This window comes from Hyperolius riggenbachi, chromosome 5, assembly GCF_040937935.1.
Source record: "Hyperolius riggenbachi isolate aHypRig1 chromosome 5, aHypRig1.pri, whole genome shotgun sequence".
Lineage (NCBI taxonomy): Eukaryota > Metazoa > Chordata > Amphibia > Anura > Hyperoliidae > Hyperolius > Hyperolius riggenbachi.
In genome coordinates, this window is record NC_090650.1 from 296237529 (window position 1) to 296255618 (window position 18090).

Consider the following 18090-nt stretch of genomic DNA (forward strand, 5'->3'; position numbering starts at 1 on the left):
AGTGATGTGAGTCCCATGTGTAGGTGTTGTTTGCTGTGAAAGGAGCAGTGAGCTGTGACAGAAGCGAGGGAAATTTAACACTGAGCTGGGTTGAAAAAAGGCAGAACAGATGTAACTTTTGGCATCAAAGAGTAACAGTAAATTTAGAAACAATATTGCTTTTCTCCTAAATATGACAGTGAACACTAAAAACAACAGGATAGGTAAGCCAATTTAACATTGGATGATTTCTTTCTTCTTTTTTTTTAAGTCAATGTAGAGTTTTATCCCAAGTGGTATGTTTTCAGATCCCAGCTGCTCCTTCCATAGCCCCTAAATAGTTAGGCTAACATTTGTGTCTAAATTACACATCTGCAACAATCACGCAGCCAGCAGAGTCAGACATGAGCCAGATTACAGTTCTGTAAACTCATCCTGCTACAGTGATTGAGAATATTAGAGGCAGAGGCTCAAAATAAAGATAACATTTAAAAACAGGATACCTTAGAGCAGTTCCACCATCAGTGCATGTTTTGTGGAAACCCACAGAGATAGTGCTCTGCTGAGACACTAATTGCCTGTGCATGTTTGTAGTTTCCTGCAAAACATGTACTGTTGGCGAGGCTTGGTGTACAGAGGCGCCAGAGTAGAATAAAAATGCGCTCACTTCTGCATCTAGACCCATTGAGTTATACTCCTGTTTGCCTGATGAAGCAGGACCACACCTGCGAAACGCGTTGCACTAAGTGGAGTTAAATAAAACGTTTTTTTGTATTGATATATTGTGACTCAATTGAGTTCTATATTTTTGAGGGAGGTAAGTCCACCTGAACATCCCCCTCTTTTAGACGGTTTTTAAACATTTTTATTCTACTCTGGCGCCTCTGTACACCAAGCCTTGCTGAAATCTTGATTCCACCCTCGGTGGAGGGGTGCTACCCCGTTTCCTATCTACAGAGAGCGACATCTTAATAACCTGAGTGGGGTCAGGTTCTAATACTCCCCACCTGCATTTGAAGTGGTTGCCTGTGGGTAACCCATGTTTGTGAGTATATCTTAATATTTTGCTTTAAACCACAACCAACTTAACAATACTACACCATATTGGGCTCTCGATTTCTCTTTGTTCTTCCAAGCACATGTACTGTTGGCGGGCCTTGAAGACAGGGCTGGGGAACTCTGCCTTAGAGGACATCTGAAGTGAGAGAAACATGGATGACATCATCTTTATTCAAATGTAAAAGTGAAAGTTGCCTGTAATGGTAATCTTTTGACTTAAGTAGTTAGCGTCACACACCTACAAAAACCCAGAACAGTGATCATTCAGCAATAACATTTTTGAATTTTCTTACTGCAGGTTTCCTTTACTTTTGAAGTACTAAATAAAAAAATCAAATATGTTATTTCAGTTTATGCCAACCAGTCCTTCTGATACATTTCTGTTTTCCACAGTTTCTGAGGATTGTGCTGTAAAATTACCTACTAGATACCTGGAATGTGTTGCCAGGACCATGCCCAAGAATTATTCAGATTTGGCCTAAATAATGTATGTGGGTATTTCCATGAGAATTCATTGATTAAATATATTAGTATTTTCTATTGGGAATACTATTCCCACTGCTTGTATGTTTTTGTGTGACACTATTGCAATTTCTGTTCGGTACAGAGATTTTTGCAGTAATAAATATTTAATAAAGGTATCAATGTTGGCCTTTTTGAGCATCATCACTTATTGTTTTACCTGTTAGTAATACAAATTGTTATTTATTGTAAAACTACTGTTACAGTATTGTTACAGATCAGATTGTATTTTGCAGAATAAAAACAGCAGTTACCAAGAGAGGCTGTGTTATCTTACAGTGGAGAATGCTCACTTATACTGAAATCCCAGATGTTCTTCAGAAGCAATCACTGAGTCAGTGGTTTGCGGAAAAACGCAAAGGCTGAACAGAGGCACTTCATGTGGCTCTCAGCTGACAGTAAGGTCGCTACTACTGATCACATTGTTGGAAAGCGGTTTTGCAATAAGCACTCACATTTAAATGCTGCTCAGTGTTTGAAAAATATTATGATTTATAAGTAGCTTAAAACCACGTGTAAGGCACAGATGACCTTTAAATCAATCACTGTAAACTCTTATACTCTAGAAGCCACTAACAGCTCATGTTTTACTGTTCTCATGCTTGGTAGAATGGGAAAAAAAAGAGAAAAGTAGCTATAAACTTGCCTAATCTTAACCTGTTCGATACTATAAACATCAGCATAAGGACAAAAGTGGTAGAAAAGTACTTTCAAAATTAAAAAAAAAGTTTGTACTAGATTTTTAAAAAAAATTAGTTGTCAAAAACATACTGGATAATTCAAATTGAGACATTGAATAATAGCGCCTGTTAATGTGGGCACCACATTTGCGGTATACAAATTGCAGCCACTTGGGCCAATTGTGGCCACTCAAGTAGAGTAGTAAAGTGGTTTTACAGCTGCTGTAATTAACAGTGTCACAGGCTTTGGGTAAATGACTGCTTTATAGCAGCTGTGTAATTACCAATATTCTACAATCAGAGATTGGAGATAGTAGAATATCTGTAAAATTACTGATATTATACAGCATTTCCTGGTGCCCATTTTATCAGCCATAATAATGGTGAAATTGGATAATGGCTATATCTGGCGTCCTTTTTACCAATCAATATCTTTAACCATTTACCGCCATCCTAACGTATTAAAACGTCATGCTTACCGCTATTAACAGCAACATGACGTTTTAATACGTCGCGCCTTCCCGCCGCTGCTACCGCCGTGTGTCCGCCGCTACCGCCGCCATTACCGTCGGGATCCCGTGCTGGGCGATTGGGGAAGAGGACTGAACAGTCCTCTACCCAATCGCAGTGCCTGGAGTGAATGGACGTGACCGCGAACAGCGGCTACGTCCATTCACATAAACAGGAAATGTAACAGTTTAATAAAGTGTGTAAAAAAAAAAAAAAAAAAAGTGAACACGTCCTATGAGTGTTCACCAGCGCCATCTTGTGGCCAAAAAGTATATTACACCTACAAAATACATACATTTTCAAGTATATACACATCATTAATAAAATTACACTTCCAACCCTCCCCCCCAAAAAAAACACTTGTAAAAAAAAAAAATCAGCTTAAAAAAAAAAATAAATAGTTGCCTTAGGGACTCAGCTTTTTTATTCTATATTTTATGGGGGAAAATTAATTTTAATTTATTACATAGGGGCTTGTAATTATGGCCAGAACAAACAGAAAAATAACCACTTATATTTCAAAATAATATACTGTCGCCATACATTGTGGTAGGGACATAATCTAAACGGTTTAATTATCGGGACCACTGGGCAAATAAAACGTGTTTGTTTTATCCACAGGAGAATGTTTAATTTTAAAACTATAAAGGCTGAACACTGAGAAATAATGATTTTTTTTCTTTTTTTTTCTGTTTTTCTCATTAAAATGCATTTAGAATAAAAAAATTCTTAGCAAAATGTACTATCCACAGAAAGCCTAATTGGTGGCGAAAAAAACGAGGTATAGATCATTTTCTTGTGATAAGTAGTAATAAAGTTATTAGGGAATAAAAGGGAGGAGCGCTGACAACTGAAAATTGCTCTGGTCCGTTAGGATAAAAACCCTTGGGGGTGAACTGGTTAAAGTGGTCTAACACCCAGCATTTCAACTTTGCTTTAAAAGATTGCTTACAGCTTAGAAACTATTATGCCAGATTTTTTTTTTAGCAGAAATTCACTGAATGGGTTAAACATGACATTTTAATGTTGCATTTAGCTAGAAATCCATGTCCGTGCTGAGGTTTAGATACAAATGTATCTATTTACAATTTAAATAAACAAACGCCTCTCTGAGAGAGCACAGTGGGCTTCCCAGACAGGCTTTTCTGAAGTCTATTTGCATTCCAAACAAATATACATTTGTATCTAAACCTCAGCATGGATGCGGATTTCTAGCTAAGTGCAAAACTAAAATGTCATGTTTAACCCATTTAGTGAATTTCTGCTTTAAAAAAATCTAGCATAATAGTTTCTAAGCTGTAAGCAATCTTTTAAAGCAAAGTTGAAATGCTGGGTGTTAGACCGCTTTGAAGGTGTGCATTAAAATAATATTATGTAAAACATGGACATGTTGTGGAGGCCCAACTTAAAAATTAGCACCTAGAAGGTGACTAAATATGCAGCTGAAACACAGTAGGCCTGGTTTATTAAAGTTCAGGTTTCTGTATCCTGGATTGATCACAGCAGATTTCCAATGCAGATACCATGCATGGACTGAATATTTCAAATGTGCCTGCTATAAGGATTGCAGCCCTCATATGGTTCATACTGGAACATAGAAGGGGTTGCTGAAAGGTGAGCAAACAATCAGTTATGTGTTTGTAGTCTACTTTAGTGAGAAAAATAAAATCCAAATTTACTGAATCACTTTAGATAAAATCAGGTTTGCTTTTTCTGGCAAAGATGTTTAAAGAGGAACTGTCACAAAAATCGAAAAATTTAAAACACATACAAATAAGAAGTATGTTTCTTCCTGAGTAAAATGAGCCATAATTTACTTTTCTCCTGTATTGCTGTCACTTACAGTAAGTAGTAGAAATCTGACATTACAGACAGGGTTTGGGCTAGTCCATCTCTCCATAGGGGATTCTCAGTATGGCCTTAATTCTTTATAAAGACACTCTCTTAAAAAGATTTATACAAAGATGCTGATCAGCCTCCCTGCTCACCGCACACTTTTTGGGCAGTTGGACGGAGCAACTGCCATTCACTAAGTGCTTTTGAAAATAAAGAAGTCCCTGTGAACCCCTCATGAGTTGATGGGTTAGTCCAAAACCTGTCAGTTCTGTCAGATTTCTACTACCTACTGTAAGTGACAGCAACATAGGAGAAAAGTAATTTATGGCTCATTTTACTCTGTAAGAAACCTGCTTCTTAATTGTATATGTTTACATGTATTTTAAGATTTTTGTGACAGAGGTCCTTACAAGACATAACAGTCACATACAAAAAAAGGCATAACAGTCCTAGTGCCTTTTCAACAATATCAACTGTATGACTAAATATACAAACACTCACTGAAATCATTAAATGTGTTCTGAATCCTTATATAGGGCTTTTCTAGGAAATGTTGTGTCTGATTTATATTTACATTGCTTGCACAAATCAGGGGCTAGGCCATTGACACTGGTGGAAGTGGAGGGGGTGGGGCAGAGATAATATTTACATAAAAAAGTACTGCTCAGCCTCATTTACTTTACCCCCTCACACACCCCCACCCCCAACCACCACCACCACCACCACAAATGACTGGTAAGGGGCCCATACACTGGTCGATTTCAGCCATTGATCGATAGATTCGATCGAATCAATCAGCTGCAAATTGATGCACAATCGATCAGCCAATCGATCGATTTGCGGGTGATTACCATCGATTTTGATTAATTTGATCTATCTGACAGGATGGAAAATCTAGGTCAATCTTTCCAGAAGCAGATTGATGGCCCATACTCCTGGCTTACCTTCTCCTCCTAGTAGGCCTTGTTCTGATCCACTCTGTTTTCCCATTTCACCATGTGCCCATTCGCCATACTAATACAGTGTCAGTAGCCAGTAGCAATAAGGGGTTTTTTTCACACACAGCTTTGCTGCCCAGTTAGTCTTTCCCTGGATCCATTTTAAAGCTATTCCATATTGGTTCAGAAGGAAAAATGTTATGTCAAATACCTCACATTCTTTGTGAATTGACCTCATGATCTGAGTAACAATGTAATGTATTATCATCTATAATTAGGAGGAATTTCATATTCTAAGATTATGTATGAACTCCAATTTAGTTGGCATGCAGTAATGTGTTGAACTCATAAAACATTTGTCCCTTTTTTTTTCCTTTTTTTTTATATAGTTCTTTTTAACTACAGATACTGTACCATTTTAAAGTGGACCCGGACTCTTGCAGAGGACAGAAGGAAAACATATAGAAATGCACCCTGTATGAATTTAGAGAGTTTAGCTTGTCTAATTCCCCTCATTGGTGACTAAGCACAAGTTATAATTTGATCCCTCAGCTTTATCAGCTGACCACCACGGCAGAGAACTCATTGGTAAACATTGGATGTTAACAAAATGTCTGCTTCCATGAAAGGAAGTGGACAAACTGCAGTTGGGTGTGGCCACGGCGGCAGCCCCAGGACCACCTAATGCTGATTGGCGTAAAGTCCTGGGGCTTCGTTTTGCAGGAGATTGCGCGCATGTTGTTTCGCTCCGCCTTCAGTCTCCCAGTGGTAGTCGCCACTTGGAGACTGTTAGATGGCGAAACGGCTGTCTAATTACTGTGTACAGGGCTGCGATCTACAGCAGTACTGTACTGGGGACAGCCGTGTGACACGGCTGTCCTCTTCAGAGTCTCGGCGGTGATCCGCTGTCATAAGCTGAAGCCTATGACAGACGATCACAGTGATTGGCAGACGGGCGGAAGGAGGGCGTTAATGGGATAAAATAAATAAAAAATAAGTAAAAATATTAAAAAATAAAACAAATAAATATTTATGAAAAAAAAAACACTGCGGGAGCGATCAGACCCCACCAACAGAGAGCTCTGTTGGTGGGGAGAAAAGGGGGCGGGAGGAATCACTTGTGTGTTGTGTTGTGCAGCCCTGCAGCTTGGCCTTAAAGCTGCAGTGGCCTATTTTACAAAAAATGGCCTGGTCTTTGGGGGGGTAAAGCCTGTGGTCCTGAAGTGGTTAATCACCTGTTAGCAGGACATTTAACCCTTTGCTGAAAAGTGCCTCATATGAAATATAAAGATTTTTAGCCTCCGGACTTGGCAGTGAAGGGGTCAATTGCACACATCCAAGCGATTAAAATGTCACATGTATTTAAGCCCGTTTCCTGTCATAGTACTGGAGGCAGTTCACACAGATCATTTTAATGAGCCATTACTGGCATGTTGTATTACACATTTCAGTTTTCGAATATAAATAAAGCATCTGGGAAAAAAGCAGCATCTAAATCAAGGTTGAAATTCATTTTAAGCATTATCTTTTTTTTTTCCCTTTAAAATTGATTATATCACTGATGGAGTTAAATTAAATGGGCTCATAATGAAAAGAAGCAACTTAACTGTAATTTACAGACATTATCACACAGCCTGAAATGATAGTTATATTTTTACAGCTCAGAAATTTCACATTTCAGAAAATGAACACTAATATTGTTACTGGAATATGGATACACACAAGCCATAGCAAATAAAGGCTCTATGCAAAAAGGTACGCTTTTTTCTATTTTGTTAAATTATAGTTAAACATAGAAAACCAGATAATGTAATTCAGCAATCATAAGCACAGCAAAGCATTTCTGGTCTATTACACAGTATGTGCGAGTGATTGAATATCCATTCCAACAGCCGTTTCATGCATCAAATGTGATACAATTTGCTGTGCCCCACCTAGGATATCTCTTGCTAAAGCCTTTCCTACTTAGGAGTTACCTACAATTGTGTTCAAAATTATTCAACCCCCAGTTTGACATTGATTTTGATCATTTCAGTCATCTTGTTTACAATTAAATCAAAGAGGCACTTGTAAGTCAGACAAATATAACATAACATTTATAATGAAATAACCACAAATGTCTTTTCTGTGCTCACATCATTATCAGTTTTATTCAACCCCCAAGTGACATTCATTCCAATGAGTTCTGGGTCACCATGAGCTTGCTGGTTAGTCTGTACCTCTTGGTTTACAAGCCCTACTCCATAGAGCCAAATTAATCCATGACATGCACTGATGAGGATCAAACAATCCGAAACAGTCTGTATGCATGTTGGATTATTATGGCTCTGTACAATTTAACAAGCTGACACATCATTGCATTCCAGCGGTTCTGGAGGTGTGTTTAGCTTCTAAGGGTACAATGGTTAATTTGCATATATTCAGCAGTGGTGCTCTGGGAGACATCTCGAGCTCACTCCAACCTGAATTATCGCAAATTCTTTCTGTTTTAGGAAAGCAAATTTTTGTTTTTCTTAACATCTTAGTAAGGGGGCTTTTAGGACCATTGTAGTCCCTTACACACTCCAATGAGTTCTGGGTCACCATGAGCTTGCTGGTGAGTCTGTACCTCTCGGTTTACAAGCCCTACTCCTTAGAGCCAAATTAATCCATGCCATGCACTGATGAGGATCAAACAATCCGAAACAGTCTGTATGCATGTTGGATTATTATGGCTCTGTACAATTTAACAAGCTGACACATCATTGCATTCCAGCGGTTCTGGAGGTGTGTTTAGCTTCTAAGGGTACAATGGTTAATTTGCATATATTCAGCAGTGGTGCTCTGGGAGACATCTCGAGCTCACTCCAACCTGAATTATCGCAAATTCTTTCTGTTTTAGGAAAGAAAATTTTTGTTTTTCTTAACATCTTAGTAAGGGGGCTTTTAGGACCATTGTAGTCCCTTACATACTCCATTGAGTTCTGGGTCACCATGAGCTTGCTGGTTAGTCTGTACCTCTCGGTTTACAAGCCCTACTCCATAGAGCCAAATTAATCCATGCCATGCACTGATGAGGATCAAACAATCCGAAACAGTCTGTATGCATGTTGGATTATTATGGCTCTGTACAATTTAACAAGCTGACACATCATTGCATTCCAGCGGTTCTGGGGGTGTGTTTAGCTTCTAAGGGTACAATGGTTAATTTGCATATATTCAGCAGTGGTGCTCTGGGAGACATCTCGAGCTCACTCCAACCTGAATTATCGCAAATTCTTTCTGTTTTAGGAAAGCAAATTTTTTGTTTTTCTTAACATCTTAGTAAGGGGGCTTTTAGGACCATTGTAGTCCCTTACACACTCCAATGAGTTCTGGGTCACCATGAGCTTGCTGGTTAGTCTGTACCATGGTGGCTATACATGGTACAATTTTTTTCATCCAATCTTGCCATTTCTATGTAATATAAGGGAACTGCCTAAATTATCCTTTCAGTATATTCACTTAATTTACCCTTCTACTACATAGAAATGGTAAGATTGAATGAAAAAATTGTACCAGGTATGGCCACCATTAGTACTTAGTACAAACATCCTTTTCCAGTTATAACAGCTTTTAAACATGAAGCATAGCTTGACACAAGTGTCTTGCAGCAATCTATGGGTATCTTAGCCCATTCTTCATGGGAAAAAGCCTCCAGTTCAGTCACATTCTTAGGCTTGAACGCTGCAACTGCTTTCTTTAAGTCCCACCAGAGGTTCTCAATCGGATTTAAGTCTGGTGACTGCGATGGCCACTCCAAAATGTTCCAGCCTTTAATCTGCAACCACGCTTTAGTGGACTTGGAGGTATACTTGGGATCATTGTCCTGTTGAAAGGTCCAGCGTCTCCCAAGCCTCAGGTTTGTGACGGACTGCATCACATTTTCTTCCAATATCTCCTGGTACAGAAGAGAATTCATGGTACCTTGCAGCTTATAGCACACGCTGAAGCTTCCCTGTACCTGCAGAAGCAAAACAGCCCCAAAGCATGATTGACCCCCCACCATGCTTCACGGTAAGCAAGGTGTTCTTTTCTTCATAGGCCTTGTTCTTCCTCCTCCAAACATAGCGTTGATCCATGGGCCCAAATAGTTCTAATTTTGTTTCATCAGTCCACAGAACACTTCAGATTTCAAAGGTTAGAAAACAATGTGTAGGTGTGTGTGTAGGTGTGTAGGTGTGTGTGTAGGTGTGTAGGTGTGTGTGTAGGTGTGTAGGTGTGTAGGTGTGTAGGTGTGTAGGTGTGTAGGTGTGTAGGTGTGTGTGTGTGTGTGTGTGTGTGTGTGTGTGTGTGTGTGTGTGTGTGTGTGTGTGTGTGTGTGTGTGTGTGTGTGTGTGTGTGTGTGTGTGTGTGTGTGTGTGTGTGTGTGTGTGTGTGTGTGTGTGTGTGTGTGTGTGTGTGTGGCACTGGAACCCGGTTATGCTTATTAAAAGCCACAGTTGACTTCCATAGTTTCCATAGTTCCTGGCATGGAGGTGACCACTAGCGTCAGCTTTTAGGAAGGTAATATATGGTTAGGACTACTCATTGGTCTGTGAGTGATCAGAGACAAATGGCAGAAAATCTCTCTGCTAGCACAGTTGGTATTTGTTTAATTTATTCTTAATATAAAGCCAACACCTTTTTCGCAGCACACTGTACAACGTGCCTTGAGCCCATGACTCAATTGCTTTCCTTTAAGGTGGGAATGGAGGATCACAGTCTAATATTATTACTGCACTCTAGGGTTATTCTGGATGGAAACAAATTAACATCTATATGTTTTTCAGATGTTGGAGGAAAGAGAAGCAGCTAAAAAAACTGTGAGCAATCATGGGCACAACATAGAAATGCCAAGTTTTTTTGTGCTTCTCTCTCTCTCTCCCAATTCGTTTAGTTGACTCAGACTCTTTGTGACCATATGTACTTCTGCATGCCAGATGTATCTGTCAATCACGGCTTCTTTCAGCTGTTGCATTGGAATGTTCATAGCTTTACATATGATCTCTATCCATATTAGCCTCTGCCGTCCTTGTCATCTTTTGCCCTTAGTTTTTCCAAGCTTTAAGGATTTTTCCAAAGAATCCAGTTTCTCATTATGTGTCCGAAGTATTTAAGATGGAACTGCAATGAAAATAACATAATGCATAAAATTGCTTATGCTTTACAATATTCATTTATAGATTATTTAGTCAGTGTTTGCCCATTGTAAAATCTTTCCTCTACCTAATTTACTTTATGAAATTTATCACAGGTAGCCACATTTCCACTAGTTCTGCATAATTTTTGGGGGGAATGTAGCTTTCTGGATGTGGCTATTTAGAGCCTGTTTCCACTACACACAGATTCTGGATGCAGAAAAACTGACTCCAATGAATAGCTATGAGCCTGTTTCCACTAAACGTGATTTTTCTGATGCAGATTCCTGCATCAAGTATCCGTTTTCCCATACGATGAAAACGTTAGTGGAAACAGGCCCATAGGCCATAGGATATCATTACTGAGCGCGCTCAAGATGGCAGCCTCTCTTTTTACCTGCTCCACACCTTGTCTCGGCTCTGGGAAGCATTAATCACATATATGCACAGAAGGAACAAAAATACTTAGAGATTCCGCACCATGAAATCTCTGGCTACAACTGGAACCTTCTGGGAAACGTGGAAGATTATGGATGGCTAAATTACAAGCTGGATTGTACTCACCATCAAAGTCCTGTGTAGCTGACCTTGGTTTTGGAGTCCTGCATGGGATTGGGAAGCTGATAATCCACACAAACAAACAAAAGCCTTCTCTACTCCTACAAGGGCACACAATGGGATAGGATTTCTCCACCAGGATACTCATGAGGTCCACAGCTTCAAACAAACCAACACATCAAAAAAGCATGCCCAGGCAACACAGCAAGCAGATCTCCTACTTTCCCAAGTCCTCTTCCCAAGGTAAGGGAATTCATCCTCCTTCCCCAAACACCAGTAATATCTTCCAGCTGGCAATCCATTTTTTGCAGACTGTACAAATACTGAAATGCATTCAGAGGCTGAAATTATATTGACTCCATTGCCTTTCTAAGTGAACCTTAGTAGGCCCCATGTTTCTGCATATCAATGGAATTTTCACACCTCTCCTATTAGATTCACAAGGCCAGCAGTTTGCTTTTGTCTACCCCCCACTGATAAACAACAACAATCAAAGGAAGAGCTTACTTAACCCATTCCTTCCCAAAGAGCAATGTTAATCTATACAGCCAGCGTCTTACTATCTCTCAGGCCATCAAGAGCTGCATCTCACATTGGGAAAAAAACAAGCTAATTTGCTGCAATCTCTAGGGATTTTAAATAAAACGCACAGAGGAAAAAAAGGTGGCCAGGCCCATAAAAAATGCCACACTCAGACTCAGTCCAACTTCAGGGACCCAGGCCCATTCAAGGGAAAGAACTTTCCAGCGATCTCCAGTGATGTGTACTGGAAATCAGAGGCTGAAAGTAGCAGAAGTTACCATTTCCCTAGTCAGAGATGCAGTAACACCCCGGCAGTAAACCCAGTCGCCAATGCTAAGCCCCATGCAGTTACCGCATTGCTCTGCAATGCCCGCTCTATAAACAATAAGACAGCCATTATTGCGGACCTTATTCAGACATGCGATTTTTCATGCATCACTGAAACCTGGATTGATGCCAATGCGAGCCCCAAATTGGAAGCAACCATCCTATACAATTACTCAGTCCTAAGTGAGGGAAGACGAGACCGCAGAGGAGGGGGTGTAACAATTTGTGGCAAAACAACTCTGCAGCTCAGAGCCCTGAATGTTGGCTCAACAAAGTCCTTTGAATGTATAGGTGCCCAGATCTCAGCTGGTAAAGGCTTCAAAATTTTAGTGGTTTATCGTCCCCCCGGAGATGTTGACCCATTCCTACAGGAATTCTCAGAACTTCTGGCAATGCTAACTCTGTCTTATCCGAGATGGATCATCCTTGGTGACTTCAACGTCTGGGCTGATAACACTCAATCACAAAATGCAAATGAACTAATAAATCTCATGGGTGGACTAGGCTTCACACAAGTTGAAAAATCTGCTACCCACAGAGGAGGGCATACGCTAGACTTACTGTTCCACCTTGGAATGGACATTAGTAACATAACAGTAACCCCAGTGGTGTGGTCAGACCATCACATAATACAGTTTACTATTGAACATCACTCTATCAAGCAGCTCCCTAAAGAAACAATCAAAATCCGTCCCCTGAATAAATTAACACCGGAGAGGATAACTGCCAACCTGGATTTTACAAATCTGCTCCACAGTCAAATGGACCCAAACACTCTAGTAACCCAGTACAACAACACGATATATGAAACACTTGACAGTATTGCCCCATGGCGCACCAAATCAACAACCAAAAAGCAGAAAGCTAATTGGTTTGACAAAACCATCATGGATCTAAAAAAGAAAGGGCAAAGACTTGAAAGACAGTGGCGTAAATCAGGGTCTGAGGAGCACAAATCTAGCCTAATTCAACACCTCAGACAATACCAACAAGCAATAACCAAGAAAAAATCAGACTTTATCTCGCACAAAATATCTACAGCCAACAACAGAGCTGGTCAACTCTTCCACACAGTGGAATCACTCTGCAATCCTTCCTGCCTAAAAGCCCCAACCACATTCTCCAGGGAAAGGTGTGAAGATTTCTCTGCCTTCTTCACAAACAAGGTGTCTACCATCTGTGCCAGCATTACACCAACATCAATTGACCACTGGACTTTGCATCTGCCTACTACCGTACCACCATGGCAAGTCTTTGACACTCTGAGTGAAGAAGATTTTGGAATTCTCATTCAAAGTCTCCGCCCCACTACCTGCGACCTGGATCCTGGCCCAACTGGATCCTTAATGCAGTGCCCAGAGCTGATCAGGCCAGCACTTCACAAAATCACTCAGTGCTCCTTGCAAAGTGGACTTTTCCCAGAAGAACTAAAGAAAGCAATCATAAAACCCCTCTTGAAGAAACCATTACTAGATCCTGATTCTGTAACCAACTACAGACCTGTGGCGAACTTACCATTCCTATCAAACGTTATCGAGAAAGCAGTCACCAACCAGCTAGAAGCCAGGCTTACAGATAACAACATCTTTGATACTTTTCAGTCAGGATTCAGGAAAAGGCACAGCACTGAAACGGCATTAGTCCGAGTAATGAATGATCTGCTTACTGCAAGGGACAAGGGTGATTGCTCAATTTTGATTCTTCTTGACTTGTCTGCAGCATTTGATACTGTGGATCATGAAATACTAATCCAGCGACTGAAGAATTACTGTGGCCTAAGGGGTACTGTTCTTAGCTGGTTTCAGACCTTCCTATCTGGCAGGACACAGCAAGTATGTCTGGGCACACACTACTCTAATCCAGTGCCACTTCCCGATGGAGTTCCACAGGGTTCTGTACTATCACCATTACTCTTTGCAGTCTACATGCTCCCACTGGGCAAAATAATCCAGAACTATGGCCTAGGATACCATTGTTATGCAGATGACACACAACTGTATCTGTCCTTCAAGCCTGGCACCCAAGACCCATCAGCATCCATAAATGCGTGTCTAGTGGATTTACAAAATTGGATGAACACCAGCTGGCTGAGGCTGAACTCTGACAAAACAGAGGTGTTGGTGGTAGGTGGTCCACACATGATGGATAAAGTTCAAAATGCTCACCACCTCAAACTAGCAATTGGGGGAGATACTGTACAGTATAAAGACTCTGTGCGAAACCTTGGGGTGATCCTGGATGGAAATCTAAAACTCAAACAGCAGATATCAGCTGTCGTCAAGTCTTCCTTCTTCCATTTAAGAAATATAGCGAAAATCAAACACCTTATCCCAGCTGAAGACCTACCTGCCCTGGTTCATGCATTTGAATCCTCCCGCCTAGACTACTGCAACGCCCTGTTCATCGGATCTACAGAAAAGGTTCTGCGCCCTTTCAGCTAGTACAGAATGCTGCAGCCAGACTCCTAGCCAATGCCCCCCGCAGCTCACACATCACCCCAGTACTGCAAACTCTTCACTGGTTGCCAGTAAAATGGAGAATCAATTTTAAGATCTGCCTGCTGACATTCAAGGCTCTACACCACATGGGACCCAAATACATAGCGGATCTATTGGAACTTTATGCCCCTCCACGCACCCTCCGCTCTGCCAACAAGATGAAGCTGATTATTCCCAGGATACACTTAACATTTGGTGCTCGGGCCTTTTCCTACGCAGCCCCTACTCTATGGAACTCACTTCCACAATCAGTACGAGAGGCTCCCTCTCTGGACAGCTTTAAAAAAAGGCTAAAAACTAACCTCTTTTCCCTAGCCTTTGAGACTGCATAATGCAGGGTCACAGCGCTTTGAGTCCCCAGGGAGAAAAGTGCTATATAAATATTATTGTTATTGTTATTGTTATTAATTGGAGTCATTTTTGCTGCATCCAGAATCCATGTATAGTGGAAACAGGCCCTTAGTGCAGGCAGGTGAGCTGTATGGAATGTTTGTTGCTGAGAGTTCTATGATGGCGATATGGCCTCAATTCACTAATCAGTTTAGACTAGTCTACTGATGTTTTTTAGTTTACTGATGGTTTGGTCAGTTGCATTAACCTCTTGCCGACTGCGTCACGCCGATGGGCGTGGCCGCGGTGGCAGCCCCAGGACCGCCTAACGCCGATTGGCGTAAAGTCCTGGGCTCTGTTTTGCAGGAGATCGCGTGCAGGCTGCGTGCGCATCTCCTGCTTGGGGGGCGGAGCTCTGCCCTGCCTTCAGTCTCTGAACCGCTATTGCCGCTCGGGAGACTGTTAGACGGCGTGATCGCCGTCTATTTACATGGTGCAGCGCTGCGATCAGCAGCAGCGCTGCACTGGGGACAGCCGTGTGACAAGAGAGCGATCGGCTCTCATAGGTAGAAGCCTATGACAGCAGATCGCCATAATTGGTTGGCTGTGGGGAGGGAGGGTATTTAAAGAAACGGGTTTTTTTTTTTAAAAAAAGCCAACAATAATATTTATTACAAAAAAAAAATAAACATGGGGGAGCGATCAGACCCCACCAACAGAGAGCTCTGTTGGTGGGGAGAAAAGGGGGGGATCACTTGCGTGCTGTGTTGTGCGGCCCTGCAGCTTAGCCTTAAAGCTGCAGTGGCCTATTTTATTAACCTCCTTAGCGGTAACCCCGTGTGTGACACGGGGTAAGCCGCCAGAGGGTACCGCTCAGGCCCTGCTGGGCCGATTTACATAATTTTTTTTTTTGCTGGACGCAGCTAGCACTTTGCTAGCTGCGCCAGCACCCCGATCGCCGCTGCCGCGAGCCCGATCGCCGCTATCCGGTGCGGCCCGCGGCCCCCCCCCAGACCCCTGCGCTGCCTGGTCAATCAGTGCCAGGCAGCGCCAAGGGGTGTATCGGGTCTCCCAATGATGTCCCGACGTCGCTGACGTCGGTGACGTCATTCCGCCCCGTCGCCATGGAAACGGGATTTACTGATCGCCTATCGCCGGAGGTGATCGGCGGGGCTGGGGGGATGCCGCTGAGCAGCGGCTATCATGTAGCGAGCCCTGGGCTCGCTACATGATTTAAAAATTTTTTTTTTTTTTTTAAACTGCTGCGCTGCCCCTTGGCGGTATTTTTCATACCGCCAAGGGGGTTAAAAATGGCCTGGTCACTAGGGGGGTATAGCACTACAGTCCTCAAGAGGTTAAAGGGGAATTCACTATTACCAAAAGTTTTAGACCTGTTTTTAGACCTGGTCTAAAACATTTGGTAATTAGGTGGGTAAAGCAAGGGAAATGATCGAAAGATGCAATTCGCAAATGAGTAGCCATGACTGACATCCTTCTCCTCTAATGAGCCCTCCTCTGCATACAATTAAACTCCTGCATAATTAATTAAAAAGGTTCCATTTTCACATCTAAAATACCTCACAGAATTACTTTACCGACAGAAATCAGCTGGTCTAATCTCTGTCAGAAAAAGTTGGCATGGTTACTCCTTGTGTGCCTTTGTGAATTGTGTAGTTACTGAATGTTAGACCAGGTCTAAAAACAGGTCTCAAACATTACACCAAACCATCAGTAGACTAAAAACCAGCTGTAGACTAGTCTTAGGGCCTGTTTCCACTACACGCAGATTGGATGCAGAATGGATGTAGAAAAACTGACTCCAATGAATGTCTATGGGCCTGTTTCCACGAAACGCGATTTTTCTGATGCAGATTTTCCCATAGGCATTCATTGGAGTCAGTTTTTCTGCATCCATTCTGCATCCAATCTGCGTGTAGTGGAAACAGGCCCTAAACTGCTTAGTGAATTGAGGCCATTGCTTGCTTGGCAGTTGGATTGGAAAAAGCTTTTATTTACCACAATGTATCAAGGTTCACAGACAGCAAGCTGTCAGGACCATGATCTTGACATCACACTGTGGGAGGGGTTTCACCACAATATCAGCCAAATAGAACCCCCTGAAGATCTAGTTGAGAAATAGTAAAGATTTCTTGTGGGAAAAGGGGTAGCAGCTACTGATTGGGGTGGAGTTCAATCTTGGGTTAAAGTTTCTCTTTAAGTTTTAATAGTAGTATCAACTCTTCTAGTGAACACACTGGCCTAATTTCTTTAAGTATTGACTGGTTTGATCTTCTGGCAGAGCGGGGAACTCTCAGTAGCTTTCTCCAAACCCAAGATTCAAGAGCATCAATTTTTCTACACATGACCTTATTTATAGCTCAATGTTTACAGCCATATGTTACTACTGGGAAGACCATAGCTTTAATGATCCATTTCTGTTGGTAAGGTGAAATCTCTATCCTTTTTAGGACTCGGTCACTGCATGGCGCAAATATATTATCCAAAGGGCTGTCCACTGTATTTGGCAAACAATGGTTGCATTGGCAATATGTCACTATAATCATTCATTCCATTACTTTGAAATGTGTCCTAAACCAAGAAATTGGGGACATACTTTTATACTGTTTTGAACCGTGCAATGAATAATGAGATAATATGACCATTAATAGCATCTTCTGTGGTACTTTACAGAGCAACAAACAAGGATACATAAAAATAATGACACTGTTATACATAAAATAGTAAAAAGGCCCGCACGTTAAAAAATGGGCGCTAAGTCACAGCCGCTTCCCCCGCAATGCGCACACATACGCGTCCCGCTTACTTGTTCCCCACCACTGTCTGAAGTATATGAAAACAGGGAGCTGCTTGCTTGGCAGTTGGAAAAAGCTGTTATTTCCCACAATGCACACTGTCAGGTCCGGCCCTGTGTCCTAACTGCCCTGGCTGGGCACATGCTCAGTACAAAAATGCCAGGGACACAAAACCATTCAGTTGATGAAGCAGACACTTGCATTTTATTGTATAGGATATATAGGCATTGTTACATAATACAGAAACAGTCAAAAATATAATAGTTTAAGAGACAATGGTATAGTGATTAACATCATTTCCAACTACGTACAATACACAAAAGTGAGAGAACCTTCTCCTTAAGATCTTACAACCTACTTCGCAGGCAACCCTAGTTGCG

At 41.5% G+C, this 18090-nt stretch overlaps 1 long non-coding RNA gene across 1 annotated transcript; it reads right to left on the bottom strand.

Annotated features, from left to right (window-relative positions):
• Positions 1-10125: 10125 nt before the first annotated feature.
• On the bottom strand, positions 10126-17776 carry LOC137517683 (uncharacterized). Its single transcript, XR_011020623.1, has 2 exons — positions 17722-17776; positions 10126-10648 (listed from the first exon to the last, which is right to left on the bottom strand). It is a non-coding gene; the product is annotated as an uncharacterized lncRNA (long non-coding RNA).
• Positions 17777-18090: the final 314 nt, after the last annotated feature.